Source organism: Lepidochelys kempii, chromosome 2, assembly GCF_965140285.1.
Source record: "Lepidochelys kempii isolate rLepKem1 chromosome 2, rLepKem1.hap1, whole genome shotgun sequence".
In the NCBI taxonomy this organism is placed as follows: Eukaryota; Metazoa; Chordata; order Testudines; family Cheloniidae; genus Lepidochelys; species Lepidochelys kempii.
Genome location: NC_136381.1, coordinates 132,942,085 through 132,957,438, shown reverse-complemented (window position 1 = coordinate 132,957,438; position 15,354 = coordinate 132,942,085). Strand labels below are relative to the sequence as shown.

General features: G+C 39.3%; 1 long non-coding RNA gene across 1 annotated transcript in view; it reads right to left on the bottom strand.

Annotated features, from left to right (window-relative positions):
* LOC140907094 (uncharacterized) overlaps positions 1–5,103 on the bottom strand; it is a 368,026-nt gene extending 362,923 nt beyond the window's left edge. The window contains exon 1 of the long non-coding RNA XR_013635268.1: positions 5,014–5,103. This is a non-coding gene — a long non-coding RNA (uncharacterized LOC140907094). The remainder of the gene's footprint in view (positions 1–5,013) is intronic.
* Positions 5,104–15,354: the final 10,251 nt, after the last annotated feature.

Here is a 15,354-nt window from a genome sequence, read left to right as displayed (position 1 = left end):
AAGTCCTGTCTATATTCTATAATAATTTTGCTTTACAGGTCTTTTAGGTTGTTTAATTCTCTATGTGTATTCTAGATAAATAATACCTCATTTGTGCTGCTTTTTACATTTTTTTAAATGTAAAGGGATGTTACCCTCTCTTGTCTGTTGCTTTTTCCTGTCTTATCTGAGGGAACTATATTTTGCCCCTGAGCAGTGTTAACAGTCTTCTAGAGTTTTAGTTATTACATCTCCGTTGCTACACAATTGTTGAAATTCTTTTATTTCTATAAAATATGTCAAGGGTATGACTCTAAACAATTAATAAATGCATGGCTATGCATTAGTGATAGCATGATAAAACATGTAATTTCTGGGTCTAACTTCCAGAAGCACTGACCACATCTGAAGTCAGTGGGATCTGTGGCAGCTTTGCAGCACTTCCTAAAACCAGGCCTTCTATAACAGAAAGCCAATACCATATTGATATGATATTTATATTTCTGTTTTAACTGGAGTCAAAATGAAGCAGCCAAAATGAAGGTTGCTCTGGACTGCTAAAGTACAGCTCTGCAATTCTGCAACCTGGAGTTGCCGAGAAAGGTCAAATGGGCATGTACTATGGGGGCTTCCCTCCTGCCCTGACATGCCTTTTGCGCTGGGGCTTGTGAGGGGGCCCAAATAGGGCAGTGTGTGTCCACCCTATTTAGCACTTGTGCTGAGGGAATACTTCATGGCCAGTTGAGGGGATTTTACAGACCCTGTAAGTTGCCACAGTGGTATACAAGGGCCAGTGCAGAGGGGTGATTCTCACCATCCATTCTTTTTTTAAATGAAAATTTAGATGCTGAAACACAAGATAGCAGAATCGAGAAGAAAAAAAACCAGCTTGTCATATCACTGTGAACTGACCCCTACAGCAATGAACAAAAGCATGCCTGGCCCTATGCACAGCATATAAGTTATATACTGAATAATGAGAAGAGAAGAGGAACAAACAAGCAATGAAAAACCTAGACCAGGACAGTGGAATGTACAAAGAATGGAAGGAGAATAGTCTTTCATACTGCTTGTGTAATTTTTGTTAGTGTTTAGATATTACTTTGATGGGTTCATTATAGATATCAGATACGCAGATGTGATAGATATACTTTGCCTTTGTCTTGGGCAGTAGTACAAATGTTAAAAAAAAGAAGAATATATATAAATATATACATTTTCCGCTTGCAACTCACTGAAAATATTTATCATGGTATTGCTAACTATTTCAAAACAGTTAATGTACAAATTGGAATAGCAACCAATGCATTTGAGAAATCATAATGAAGATTTAAAAAATAGCGAACCAACTTTATGTGCCTTGTGCGCTTCCCAAACATTTTTCTGGGGACTCTCGTTGATTGGACATGCTTCTTTACAGTATTTGACCTTCAAGAGCACAATTTTCAAAGTTAAGTACCTAAAATTAGGCCCTATATCTATATTTGAACATCCAAATGTGCATTTGGGCAGCCAGATTTAGGATTAGAGTGGCTAATTTAGCTGGGTATATGTGAAAATTGAGTCCTGTAACACAAAGTAATAATCTTATTTTCACAGGACTGATATGCATCTGTGTTAAACTGTCTTTTCTCTTCAGAATAAACTTTCCCCTATTAAAATGTGGCTGGAAACAAGTGTATTGATTTTTAATTAATCCATTACATTTACTAGAAAGGACTGGTTAATTGTAAACTGTTTACGCTGCTCCTTTTAAATGATAACTGCACATTGAGAAAGAACAGTTCCTTTGTAGCTGTAGACACTGAACTAATCCAAGAAACTCTTATGTATAAATATTACATACAGTAACATCTCCAGTGATATCACTGTTTTATAGGCAAAAAGAAAAATTAATTCAGGGTTTAACTTACAGGATTTGGCTTGTAAGGTCAAGATTTTCAAAACTGATTTTTGGTGCAAATATTGTATGCCCATCTTAGAGGCCTGATTTTTGGAAAATGCTGAGCCATCTGCCCTCTGAAAAGTCAGGCTGCTTAAATGTATCTTAAGTTGGGCACCTAAAAATCACTTGTTACTTTTGAAAATCTTAGCTTAATTTAAATCCAAAGTAGCCTCCAAATAACAAGCCCAGCTGTCATTGTTAAAAATAATCATGAGAGTTGAGCATCTAATCTTCTTTCTGCTTTGGAAGGATGTCCTCTTCCAAGGGTTTAGGCCAAGGAAAAGAAAATTAATTAGAAACTGAAATAATTATGCCCACACTGCTATACTTTTCAAGATCACATTGGGCCATGGTCCAGATTTTTTCTCAGTACTTATTCAGACAAAATCCCTTCAACTTCAATAAAAGTATGCCTTTGTAAGGTCTGAATAAAAAATATGAATAACAAAGACTGCTGAATTTGGCCCATTATGAATGTTCTTCCACTTTAATGACCATCCATATGATATATAGTATATCTGCACCTATGATTACATTTCTTAATTTGTTTGTAAAGCACTTCACATAATTAGAAGAAAAATGCAGTATCAGTGCAAACAACCACATTTATTGCAAATACCAAAAGGTTGAACATTTATGTTGGGCCACATGAAAAATACTGTAGACAATTTTGTCCTGGCTTCCATGCTGTCAAAAAGACTTTGAATTCACTGGATTAAGTTAGTATTACATTTTAAGACTAATAAGTGGACACAGTTAGGACCAGAAACTCAGGGTCTGAATTTTCCCCAAACATTCAGGGGACTAGAATGCAATTTAATTCCACTCTAATGAAATTAAATTCATATTACAATGCTTCCTCCTTGAACCTTCAGTGCAATGTGGGAGTATATCAGAAGATATATCAGAAGATATATGTCAGAGCATATATTTTAAGGAAAACCAGCTACAGCATATGTTCAGCCAGCAGCTTTATTTTATTTTATTTTATTTTCATAACAACAGAAAGGGCTACATTTCCCATCAAATCAAAATGTGATGGTTATTTTTTGGTTGCTAGCGGTTGCAAATAGAAAAATCATCTGAAGAAAATGTATTTTATGGCTCTATAACTAATTAAAAAAAAGAAACCAATAGCATCTTATTCTTAGCCAATATAAACCATTCTTCTTAAAATAAGTTCACATGTGCCTGGTTTCCTCCAAATTGCATTCCAATGGCTGAGATACAAAAACCTTAAATCAAGGATTTAATCTGGGAACAGCAGTCACATTTCTACTACATGTTGCATGAACATGATCAATGCTTAAAGCTATAGTTACCTTGCAAAAATAGACACATGGAAATAAAAATAATAATAAAAAAATCCTGAAACTGTGAATGTGATAGGAGTTCAAAGTCTGCTCTTGCATTTTTTAAAAAAAAGTTGGGCTGGTGAATAATCTACAGGAAAACTAATAGGGAGGACTGGATATGGTAGATACAAGCAATCCAGAGAGAATTCAAAACAAGCTACAAGTAAATAGGGAAGGGCAGACCAGTTCATAGAAAACAACAACTGACCAAATCAGCCCTCAAACCAATCCTTTGTATGGCTTTGAAGATCCAGACCCAGATTCTCTCTTTCACTGAGTTTCTGCTAAACATAGCACAGTGTTAAGCAGAGGGGTGCTGTCAAGGAGCTGCTTATGGCTCTCTGCTTCTCATAATGGATCTGCAATGCCCTGACTCCTGGCCTTAATTAGAGCAGCCTTCAAGTGAAGCATGTCTATTAGTCTTTGCGGGATCCTAAGGCTCAGATCCTAGGGTTGCCAACTGTCTAATCACACAAACCCAAACACCCGTGCCCTATCCCATCCCCTGCCCTGCCCCTCCCCAGAGGCCCCGCCCCCACTCACTTCATCCCCACTCCCTCTGTCACTCACTCTCCCCCCACCCTTACTCACTTTCACCAGGCTGGAGCAGAGGGGTTGAGGTTCAGGAGGGGGTGCAGGCTCTGGGCTGGGGGGTGGGGCCGAGGGGTTCGGAGTGTGGGAGTGGGCTGAGCCTAGGGCAAGGGGCTGGGGTGCAGGTGGGGGTTCAGAGTGTGGGCTTTGGGAGGGACTAAGGGTGTGAGAGGGTGCTCGAGGCTGGGGCAGAGGGTTGGAGTGAATGAGGGGGTGTGGGGTGCAGGCTCTGGGAGGGAGTTTGGGTGTGTGGGTGGGATCAGGGCTGGGACAGGATGTTGGGATTCATGCAGGAGGGATTGCAGGATGCAGGATCTGGCTGGGTGGCACTTACCTCAGGAGATTCCTGGGAAGTGGCCGGCATGTCCGGCTCCGAGACTCATGGGTAGCCAGCTGGCTCCACGCACTGCCCCTGCCTGCAGGCACTGCCCTTGCAGCTCCCATTGGCAGCGGTTCTCAGCCAATGAGAGCTACAGAGCAGCGTGCAAAGACCCCCTGGATGGTCCTGTGCCTAGGAGCCAGACATGCTGGTCGCTTCTGGGAACCACGGGGGTTCAGGGTAGGTAGGCAGCCTTTCTTAGTCCTGCTGTGCTGACGGACTTTTAGGCGGCCTGAAATCTCCCAGAGTGGCTTCAGTAGCCTCCTGGAGATTGAGCCCGATTATGGGAGACTCCTGGCCAATCTGCGAGGGTTGGCAACTCTGTCAGATCCACAAGGGATTTAGGCCTTGCGAAGCTCAGTGTCACAACGCCTAACTTTTAAGTGCCTAGAAAATCATAGGAACAACACTGAGATCCACAACACCTGAGTTAGGAACCTAGACTCCCTATACAGTGAATGGGAAAATATAGGGACCTTAGAAGGGGATCCACAAAAGACAACATTCTAGACGGGGATCGCCTAAGCTAGCCAATGGGAGATGCTGATAAGAGCTAAGCACTACCCTTGTCATGGAGATAGCACTACGTCTAGACTACAGGAAGGCACCTACCTGTACTTGCAATCCACAAACTGGGGGAAGATAGTCATTCACCTGTATAACTCATGTGAAGGGCATGAGCTGGTAGGTATGCTCAGAGGCTGCCTAACTCCACACAAAACTGCCAGACGATGGACCTTTAGCCCAGTGGTTCAGGTACTCACCTGGGATGTGGGAAAAACCTAGTTCCAGTCCTCCTCAACCTGATGAGAAGAGATTTGAATAGGGATCAGTGTAGTTCTCCCATGAGTGCTCTAACCACCGCTCTAGCAGATATTCTGAAGTGCAGCTCCTGCAATCTCTCCTACTGAAGTTGTTCAGTTATTTAATCAAACTGGAAAAATTAAATATTAATTGGGGCAGAGAAAAGAGCAAGAATCACTCGATAGTCCAGTGGTTAGAGCAGTCATCCGAACACTCTGTGTTGACAGTCCTTTTCATTAGGCAGAGGGGGAACTTAAACCAGAGGTCTCCCACATTTCATGTGAGTACCCTAACCAATGGCCAATAGTCCTCTTTCTTCCCCTTCCCCCACCCCTGCTGTCTCATTTCATATGGAGTTAGCCTCTGATCACACCTACTGGCCCAGGTCCCATATCTTCCCCAAATTTGTGGATCATAGTAGGGCTTAGGCAGGAGATAAGCAGCCCAACACCTACAGGGAGATAACACTGTGCATGCTCAGAGGCAGCAACATAGGCATGTAGGGAACTTTACTGCCAAAACTTAGGCACTGAGTTCAGGCACCTACAGGATTAGGCAGCAGCTGTGTGGCAGTTTTGTGGATTGCAGGGGTGCCTAAAAATAGGGGTTAGGCACTTAAATACCTTTGTGGAACCAGGCCTAGGTGATTTAATAGTATTAACAAAGTGTTGAATGAAGAACACAACAGGCACTTCAGTAAAATATCAAGTCATCACTTTAGTCTTGCTTTCAGTGTTGTGCAAGTGGGATTTTTTGTTTCTTCTGCAAAATTTGATGTCATCCCTGTAAATTACAGATTAAATTAGATACATTATACAGACAGAAGAAACACAGCATCCCACCACGCGCCGGCAGTGAAATGCTTTTGAATTCATCTTTAAAACAGAGTCCTTTCAAAGCTGAAGTGTTTCTTGAATTGCATCATGTTTTGCTTTACTGCCTTCCTATGCAGAAGAGAAACATTAAATGCTGATTAAAGATGACAGAGAGTTCTCAGTTCATTGTTATTCTTATGCAAAAGGTTAGCCTAGATAACATGCTCAGCCCTGTGCTGACAGTCACGCAAAAGCTACAACAAATGATCATTACTAAAAATCAATAAAAGTGTAACTTTAGGTACTGACTACAGTATTATTGCACACTTGGCCCACATTTTATTTGGCACTTCCAGTTAATTTATTACCAGCTAATGACAGTATTCTCAGCAGCTCTTCTGAATGATTTGGCCAAATCTCATCAAACTGTCAACATATTCTTGAAATAGTAAGCTGTTCCTCCCACTCCTCCCTCCTATGCTTGCCCTTAACAATGTAAGGGGATAATAATTCATCTTCTTCCATTAAACCCTAAAGAAGTCATAAGAATCACTTCCTAAGTCTAAGATATTTGCCTGTAGATAACAATAATAATAATGAGTATTAAAGGTCAGCAGATATTCAATACATAATACAAAAATCTTGATGGTGGAGAGAATGCAAATATGAATATTCGTTTGGGAGAACGAATTGTTCTCACAGGAGTCATTTTGTTCACCTCTAATGAAATAATATGGAGAGAAATGGTACTGCCTTGCCTAGACTGATATAGTTTGATTAAAGTGTATTTAAGAAGATTTTGATTTTCTTTGAGTCAAAATATTGGTTCTTTATACAAAAGCATACAGTAGAAGAAAGAGAAGTTCTTATTGAAGAGCAGTAGCTGTTTCTTAGTTAAGGTTCAAGCCAGCTTTCTATTATATGCTCAGTTCTTTTTAACACCTCAAGCTTCCTACAAGAAAATGATCCACCTGCAATTTCTCATCCCAGGATCCCTTTTTTTCTGGTATGTTTGTAATAAAAATACATACAATACACATTATGAAGTTCCAAAATTTGCTATAGCCCCTGAGAATTTTTCTAATTTTGATAGTTCATCTCCAAGCTTACAAATAGGAGTTATTTATCATTATTAACTTGTATATAGCTTTGCTTAGAGGAATAGGACATGCTTTTTAGTCACTTGGTTGGGGAAGAAATTATTGACGTTGTTATATATGTTTATAATATTGTCACAGTCTGGTCCAGTCCAGCTCTCTGAACTGACACCAGTCAACTGTGATTGGAGCCAACTGCTGAATCCCATGTGTTGCTAAGCTCTCAGTGTCTTGGCAGTGACTGATCACTGTTCTTAGCTCTGGGTCTCTCAGGCATACTCCTGGGTGCAGACCCCATATCTGACACCCTTGTTGGGCAGTGAGACCCCTCCAGTCCAGCCACTGAGACTCCGGAACCAATGCCACTGCCCTCCTAAGCCCCCAAAAGCTCAGACACATTTTCCCCCTCCCTCTAGTCTAGAGTCCCACCTGACTGTGGGAACCTCGGTTTCACAGTTACACCCTTCAAGGGCAATGTGGCAGTAAAGCAATTGGGGGTTGGCAGATGTCCACTAATTTATTCTGCTTTTCTTAAATTATGTCCAGAAAGATGTTTACAGTACTCACCAACCTTATCAGATCACCGAAATACTTTTAGTTTCTCTGAGAAGGCTGAAAATGGAGGATTAGTTGCCTTTACAGGAATGAGGAAGAAACAACTTATGGTTGGTGGTGGTCAGAGAAGAAGCAATTTCCACTGAACTCCTGTCACTTCTTCAACAATTTTTGGTGAACCAGAACCAGTGCTGGAGACAGGTGGATCAGTTGCTTTGGTTGCGGTGATCTTGGCCTGGAGATCACTGGGAAAGTTGGTTTCCTAATGGCTCTGTCAATCTGTTTCTTCACTTTCCCAGGTGGGTATTGTAGTTTTAAGAACACTTGATAGAGATCCTGTAGGTATTTGTCTCCTTCTGAAGCTTGTTTTCCTAATGTAACCTAAGGCAACCAATAGGGCCAGGAAGATACATAGGGAGGTACCAGCTTCTAGATCTAAAAGACTTATATGTGCCTCTTAGGGATCCATGTCTTCCATGTCCATCTGGGTTATACATAGTGGGGATAGGTCATATTCCAGCAAGAATGGTCAGCTTCATGTCCTGGATTAGAGATGCCAGAGATGGCCCTCCTGGTTAGGCCAGCTGGTGCCAAAAATTTCCTGTATATCAATGAGTCCATTGGTATCAAATGTGTCCCCCAGTGTTGCAGTGATCAGTGTTCATGAGCATGGAGCAGGTTTCCTTAGTGTCTCTGTTATCAGTGCAGAGGCATCCAGTGCTGGTGCGTGAGGTGCCGAAGAAGGTTCTGTCAGCTGAGCTGTACCGGAGGAAGCGTGAAGCAACTGTTGGTGCTGATTTTGCCTCACTGCTCAGGTGAGTCTCAGCTTTGAGACTCTTGTGTGTTGGAGCCTTAGAAGATGATTTTTGTCTCCTGACTGGGGAGGGAAATTGACAGAGTGGTACATGAGAGGGACTTCCGAGTGTCCTGTGAGCTCAGGGTGATATTGCAGCTCACCAGGACACTACAAGAGTTAGACTGGCAAGGAGGAGGCAGTTGTCCCTGCTTACTTGCCAGGACCCGAAGATGCTTGAACAGAAGTTTCCAGAAGATACAGCTTCAGTCTGCCTTTTCTAGCTTTCAGAGTGTGCCTTGAAAACATCTGGCACACCAAACAGTGCTCAGGGATGTGTTCCTCTCCTAAGCATAAGATGCACCTAGAGGAGCTATTGTTAATGACATTCCTGTATCATAGGAATGCCAAGTCTTGAATTCTAGAAACTTGCCTTCAGCCATTTGAGGCCTGTTTACAGGGGAGTCTATCCGTTGTACAGGAGTGTTGTAGGGGTGGGCAGAGACCCTAGCAATGCCCTTAATCTAAGTAAGATTTTTTTTATTACCAATGCATTGACTAATCTTAATCTAAGTAACTACTAGAATAAATATAGGTCTAACTAATATCTCAGTAGGTGAAGAGACACGGAGCCCATAGGTTTCCACCAAGTTCTGGCATCAATTTGGGTGAAGAGAGGAGAACTGTGAAGGTGAAGTAAACCAGGGTGGGGGCACTAATGGTGGAAGGGCACTGTGGGGCTTACAGCTATGTTTTTGGTCTTGCCATTCAGGGTAAACTGACTGTGGGGGAAACAGGTTTATTTTAAATATTTTAAGGTACAAGCCATCCAGAACAGTCAGCATTATTTTTAGACACACTTAGATATACTTTGTTTTACCATTCTGCCCTTTATTCCCCAGTTGTATAGTGATTACAGTAAAAAAAGTTCATTTCAATTTTAAAGATATGTTTCTGTGATATTCCTTGTACTTAAAATGAGGAATGTTAATATCACTAGAACCAGAAAACATTTGTGTGCCCACTTTACTTTTGCTGGTTTCCTCTGTCTACTTCCTCCAATCTGTTTTCCTCTACCCTGCCACTATATTTTCTATTCTGTTTTGCCATCACTTTAGCTACTTTTAGGTAATTCCCGGTCAACCCAAGAGAGACGCAGGTTGCAGTGACTCTGCTGTACCTAGTATGCCCCTGCGGCTCTCCTAACAGGCATGATTCTACTGGCAAAGAAACATGGCAATGGCTGATATGACTCTGCCAATAGATGACTTTTTTTCTGTTTTTTCATCATTTGAGCCTGGGCACAAACTAGGGAGTTTTGGTAAGTTCTTATATATATATATATATATATATATATATATATATATATATATATATATATATATATATATATATATATTCTGCAATAATGGAGGCAAACTGATATTTCAAATAAAACTGTACAGAAAGCATCAGTATACTTAAGAGTTGAACCAGAGGCCACTCCATCTCTAACAAAAAAGACCCTAAGGGCCCGACCCAACACCCTTTAGCTATCTACACACGGCACCTGGCTAAAGTAAGCTTCTGTTTGTATTTCTCATCTTAATGTTCTAATCCTGGTAGTCACACTGGTAAATAAGCTTCCTGATCTTTTTTAACTGCAAATCTGACTGAAATATTGCTTTCCCTGCTAAATACAGAACTGATGATTGAAAGTCTCTGATATCTTATCTAAAAGTGATTGTAAATCAGTTTTGATTTCCCATTTGACATCTGATACTTCTGCAATCATAATTTCTAACATTCAGTGTTTTTATGGAGGCTGTATATTTTACCCTAGCATTTGCATACATCTCAGATACTTGGCACTCTGTTCCTCACAAAAGGATTTTTCTTACCAGAAGAGAACAATATGCTATAAAAGCAACACAAAATTTTATTGACACCAATAATGTCATTAGTTTGACATGCTTTGAGAGCAGCTAATTATTTTCAGTGATGTCAAAAGAGTTATACCAAGGATAAATTTAGTTCTTTCTGCCTAAACCTTTACCTCTCTCTCAGTTAAAGTTCCCTTTTTTAAGAGGTAGTTTGTAAGCAATCTGGGTCAGAGACCATCTTTTGTTTTGTGTTTAACTCAATGACAAGAGTCACCTGCTTGATTTTAAGAATGCATGTAAGTTTTTAAAGGACCAGAGCCTTAGATATTATTGTAAAAGTTCATACTACTTTAGCAATAAAGCAGAAGACATATTTCCTGTCTTGAAGATACATTGTCAAAGTGCCGGGTTTTGTTCAATTTAAGATTGATAACAGAATTCTAAAGGTGGAAGGCTGATCCATTAATTCTACCTTTGCCTTCAAGGAAAACTGCTCTGTAATAAGATTATTTTAATTTAATCTAATTATAAAGAACACTAAATTAAAGGGGGACGGAGAGAGAGTGCCATCATTATAATAAAAAGTAACCAGAAAGGAAGTCGGTATGACAACCCAGTGACAGTTCATGTTGTTGGAAGTGAAGCTCAGCATCTGAATGCATGAAAACGGCAGAAGAATTTTTAATATTGTCTCAATCTTACTTTAAGATTAACCTCCTCTGAAAACAGTAGATTGTTTTTTGTAAAAACATGTATAATGATCCTCTAGTACCTGGAGAAGTTCAAATAAGAGAAGCTGGACAGTAGCACTCCCAAATTCAGGACTTGTGTGCCCTTTTTCCTTCTGCTGGTTTCTAAAAAGTAGACAGAGGAGTTTAAATATCTAGAGAAAAGTAATTTGGTCAGTACTTTGCTTAGTATGTTGTATTGTATGCATATAAAATAATATATTTCTTTACATAAGATAAATAAGCTGGGATGTGTTTCCTGAAGTCCTACCAATACACACGAGGGAGTGCAGCACCAGTGAGGACACAGAACCACTGGCATGGTGGTACAGTGTGGCTTCTTGCAGGCAGACTAGGCTAACCCAGGTGCTCATATCTGGGTGCCAATCACCCAAGTGAACTCTGCTGTGCAAACATACATTTAGTTAGTGTTTGAAAGGATATCATCAGGGAGGAATTGCTATCTATGACCTCATGTAGAGGCCCTGAAGGCTTTAACTCGACCAGTTTCACACACATTAAAGGCACACTACCTTGTCTACTCTAGGCTGTTAATATGTACTAGCTAATATCACCCCTTCAAATCCTAGTCTACACAAGTCCTAATGGATGATGAGAGAGGAAAATCTTTGTGAGTATACAGGATGGCCTCTGAAGGTTGAAAGACTCTTAATTATAAATTAGAGAAAACTTTGTGAATCAATGTCATTCAGCATTTTGGGGAACTGGATTATATATATGTTATTGTGGTGTATTAAATATTCTTGTTTTAAATAAATTGTTCCACCTCTGTACTCATCATGTGACTATTTCCGTGGTAAGGCATCCTAACTGACTAAGGTGACACCCCACCTTTCAGTTGCTGAAGGATAACTTTAAGCAACTCTCTCAAACAAATTCTTGTGGCCTGAGATTTTCTATGTTCGGTCTCAGTAATTTTTCAGTTATGAGAATAAAAATATCTCCTTTCTGATTCATCCTGTGGCTAGTGGTGTTTCTATAATCCTTCTCCACACAGAATTTTCACTTTTATCAGTTGTTTAGTTTGCAGAGCAACTGCCAAATATGAACGGAAGATCTATTTTGAGGTAAGCAATCAGATATGTCAGTATGCATTGCTAATCCTTTAATTTGCATTCTTAATCCCTTACTATTTTGTCAGAGAAATGGAATATTTTCAGGGTTCCATACTAATTCAGGCAAAACCTGTACTTTTTATTTGGAAGATTTAGAAGAAAACTTTATTGGATTTAAAACTTGCTATCCCTATTGAGTTGATTGAGGGTTATTAGGGAATGTCAATGAATACTTATATATAAAATCTTCCCCTAAATTCCTAAAAGGAAATTTAAAATATTAATTTGGGAGACAATTAACTTTTGTATGGATAGTTAGAGGCAGAACAATTTAAATGAACCTTTTAACTACCTCTTGGAGCTCTTGATAATTACAGCCTTACCAAAGCTTTATAACATTTTGAATATTTTGAAATGCATTTCAAAAGCATATTTAACTAACCAGATATTATGAATATGATTTAAAAACACACTCGATAAACATGACTTCACCTTGAATAGTTCCAGAACATCCATTGAAAGGCCTTCCTTTCCTACTACAAAACTGAGCTTTTTTTTGCACTTGTAAATGTTCCCATAGGGCTGTGCAAAAACCAGAAAGATAGTAAGAGTGTGTGTGCATATTGGATATCAGAAAAGATCACTTTGCCCTTCAGTTACATGTTGCAGCGGAGAAGTAAATTATTCTCATAGCCATTTTGCAGTATGATAATTGATGCTGCACACCAGGCCAGTGTGATATTGTGCTAATCAACATAATGGAAGGTATTTGGGACCAGAAGTGACAACATAAATAATCATGCCTTACCATATAGTTTGGCTATCACTGAAGCTTATGTGAATCATAGGTAACTATGTTTCAGATTGCATTGGAAATCACGTTTAGCAGTAGGGAATTTGAACATTCAAAAAGTTACCTTCAATATGATGAGAAATATACTATTATTAAAGAACTTGCTTCCTCAGGTATAGTGTATTTAAGAAAGCAGTTTTTTGAGTTTCAGCATGTGCTTGTAAAGATTAATGTTGTATTTTAATCAAAATCCAGATTTTGAAAAGATTTACTAGTTTAGTATATCCCATTATGTTCTTCTAATCATAGAACTTTTTAAGGAAGCAATGTACAAATATTGATTCATTCATGTTAACACTGCAGTTTACTTATCTAATTGAAACCTAACTTATCTGTATGTATTTACATGTATTATATTTTTCTATCTACTTTTCTAACTAACTAATAAACAAAGTAGCTTAGAATTAGATCTCTGTTTCCTGTTACTAGCTCAGGAAGTCAAATAACAAATAGACTCTGTATGATCATGTTTGGTCTTACAAGTAGACAAATTCTTCAATATCCCTTTAAGGCTCATGTGTACCATCATACTGGTGAGCATAGAAAATGTTGAGAGGGTAAAATCACTTTGTGTCAGCAAACCAAATTTCTTGTTAAAATTAGGCAATAGAGCAGGTAGTCATAGGATATGAGGTAGGGTACTGAAAAAAAGGGAACAGTTCTGGCAAAAGCAATGATAGCCGATATTATAAAATCAGCCAAGACAAAATCAGCAGTGATTGTCAAGTGGAGGAGTAGTTCTTGAGAGGGGCATGGAGAAATGGGATGCCAAAGACTTGCTGATGGGTATATGAGCATGTAGCTGCCAAGAGTCAGGAAAATGACAAGTCACTCAAAGAATCATGAGAAAAATTGCAGGACTGAGAGCTCTCAGGAAACTGAGACATTTGAAGGGCTATTCACTCTTGAAAGAACTCATCTAACTACAGGCAAGTTCACTGCACATGCAGCTGGTGAAAAGATTCTTAATTCCAAAGAAATTTGATTTTTGCCACTTTTAAAACAGCTAGAAATGGAAGTTTAACTAACCATCATAGACCACAATCCATTTTCAGTCACTCATTTATTTTTTAAATATAATGATCTCACCTAACATGGGGATTTCTCTCTTTTTAGTCACTATCTGGCTCATTTCCAGATTCCATGTGATCAAACGAAGAACTTTATAACACCTCTCAATACCCAAAAAAAGGATCTGTAACAGATCATCAGAACAAACTTACTTTGAGTTATGTGAGCATGACCAATTCTGTGTTAGCCAGAGCTGATAGAATACTAATATTACATAGTCTGCTGGTTGGTGAACAGCAGAACCCTAGTTTGATGCTACCACATTTGAGTATATTAGTATTCACAAATACACAAAGTTTTTGTGGTGGTCTGGATGATAAGATAGACACATCCAATTATGATCATTATTTCTATTATAGTAGCACCTCAGCTAAGCAACTGAACCTTGATGAGGTTCTAATGTTTTAAGCACTGTACGAACATAATACAATAAATAACAGTCCTTGCCTCAAAGAGCTATTAAATGTCAAATTAGTTTATTCTGTGTTGAATACACACATTCTATGTCAGAAGTACATATCTGATGTTGAAAATATATATTCAACCCCCTGGTGCTCTTTATAAATTGCATCAAGTTGTGGAACAGAATCAAAATCAGATTACATGAATAACTTATGTCAAACTTTGAATACCAACATGTAAGATGGCACTATTATTCTAGAAGCTACCAGTTATTTGCTTGTAACTTTCATTAAGTATTTTCAAATATATTGACAAACTTGGGCCACATGCTTCACAAAACAATAGAAAGCCAAATACTATTTTACCATCTCAAGTAGAAATGTACAAACCTCTTCCTGAATAATTTAAACCTCCATTTTATGTTCAGCAGCATAAACTGATGTTTCCCACAGTTCTGCTTTCATTTCATTCAGATATATTTGCAGTATGCGTTGCACAATGGAGATTCATGGCTTCATAGCGTCATAGATACTAAGGTCAGAAGGGACCATTATGATAATCTAGTCTGACCTCCTGCACACGCAGGCCACAGAATCTCACCCACCCACTCCTGCGAAAAACCTCATCTATGTCTGAGCTATTGAAGTCCTCAAATCGTGGTTTAAAGACTTCAAGGAGCAGAGAATCCTCCAGCAAGTGACCCATGCCCCATGCTACAGAGGAAGGTGAAAAACCTCCAGGGCCTCTTCCAATCTGCCCTGGAGGAAAATTCCTTCCCGACCCCAAATATGGCGATCAGCTAAACCCTGAGCATATGGGCAAGATTCACCAGCCAGATACTACAGAAAATTCTTTCCTGGGTAACTCAGATCCCACACCATCTAACATCCCATCACAGGCCATTAGGCCTATTTACCATGAATATTTAAAGATCAATTAATTACCAAAATCATGTTATCTCATCATATCATCTCCTCCATAAACTTATCGAGTTTAATCTTAAAGCCAGATAGATCTTTTGCCCCCACTGCTCCCCTTGGAAGGCTATT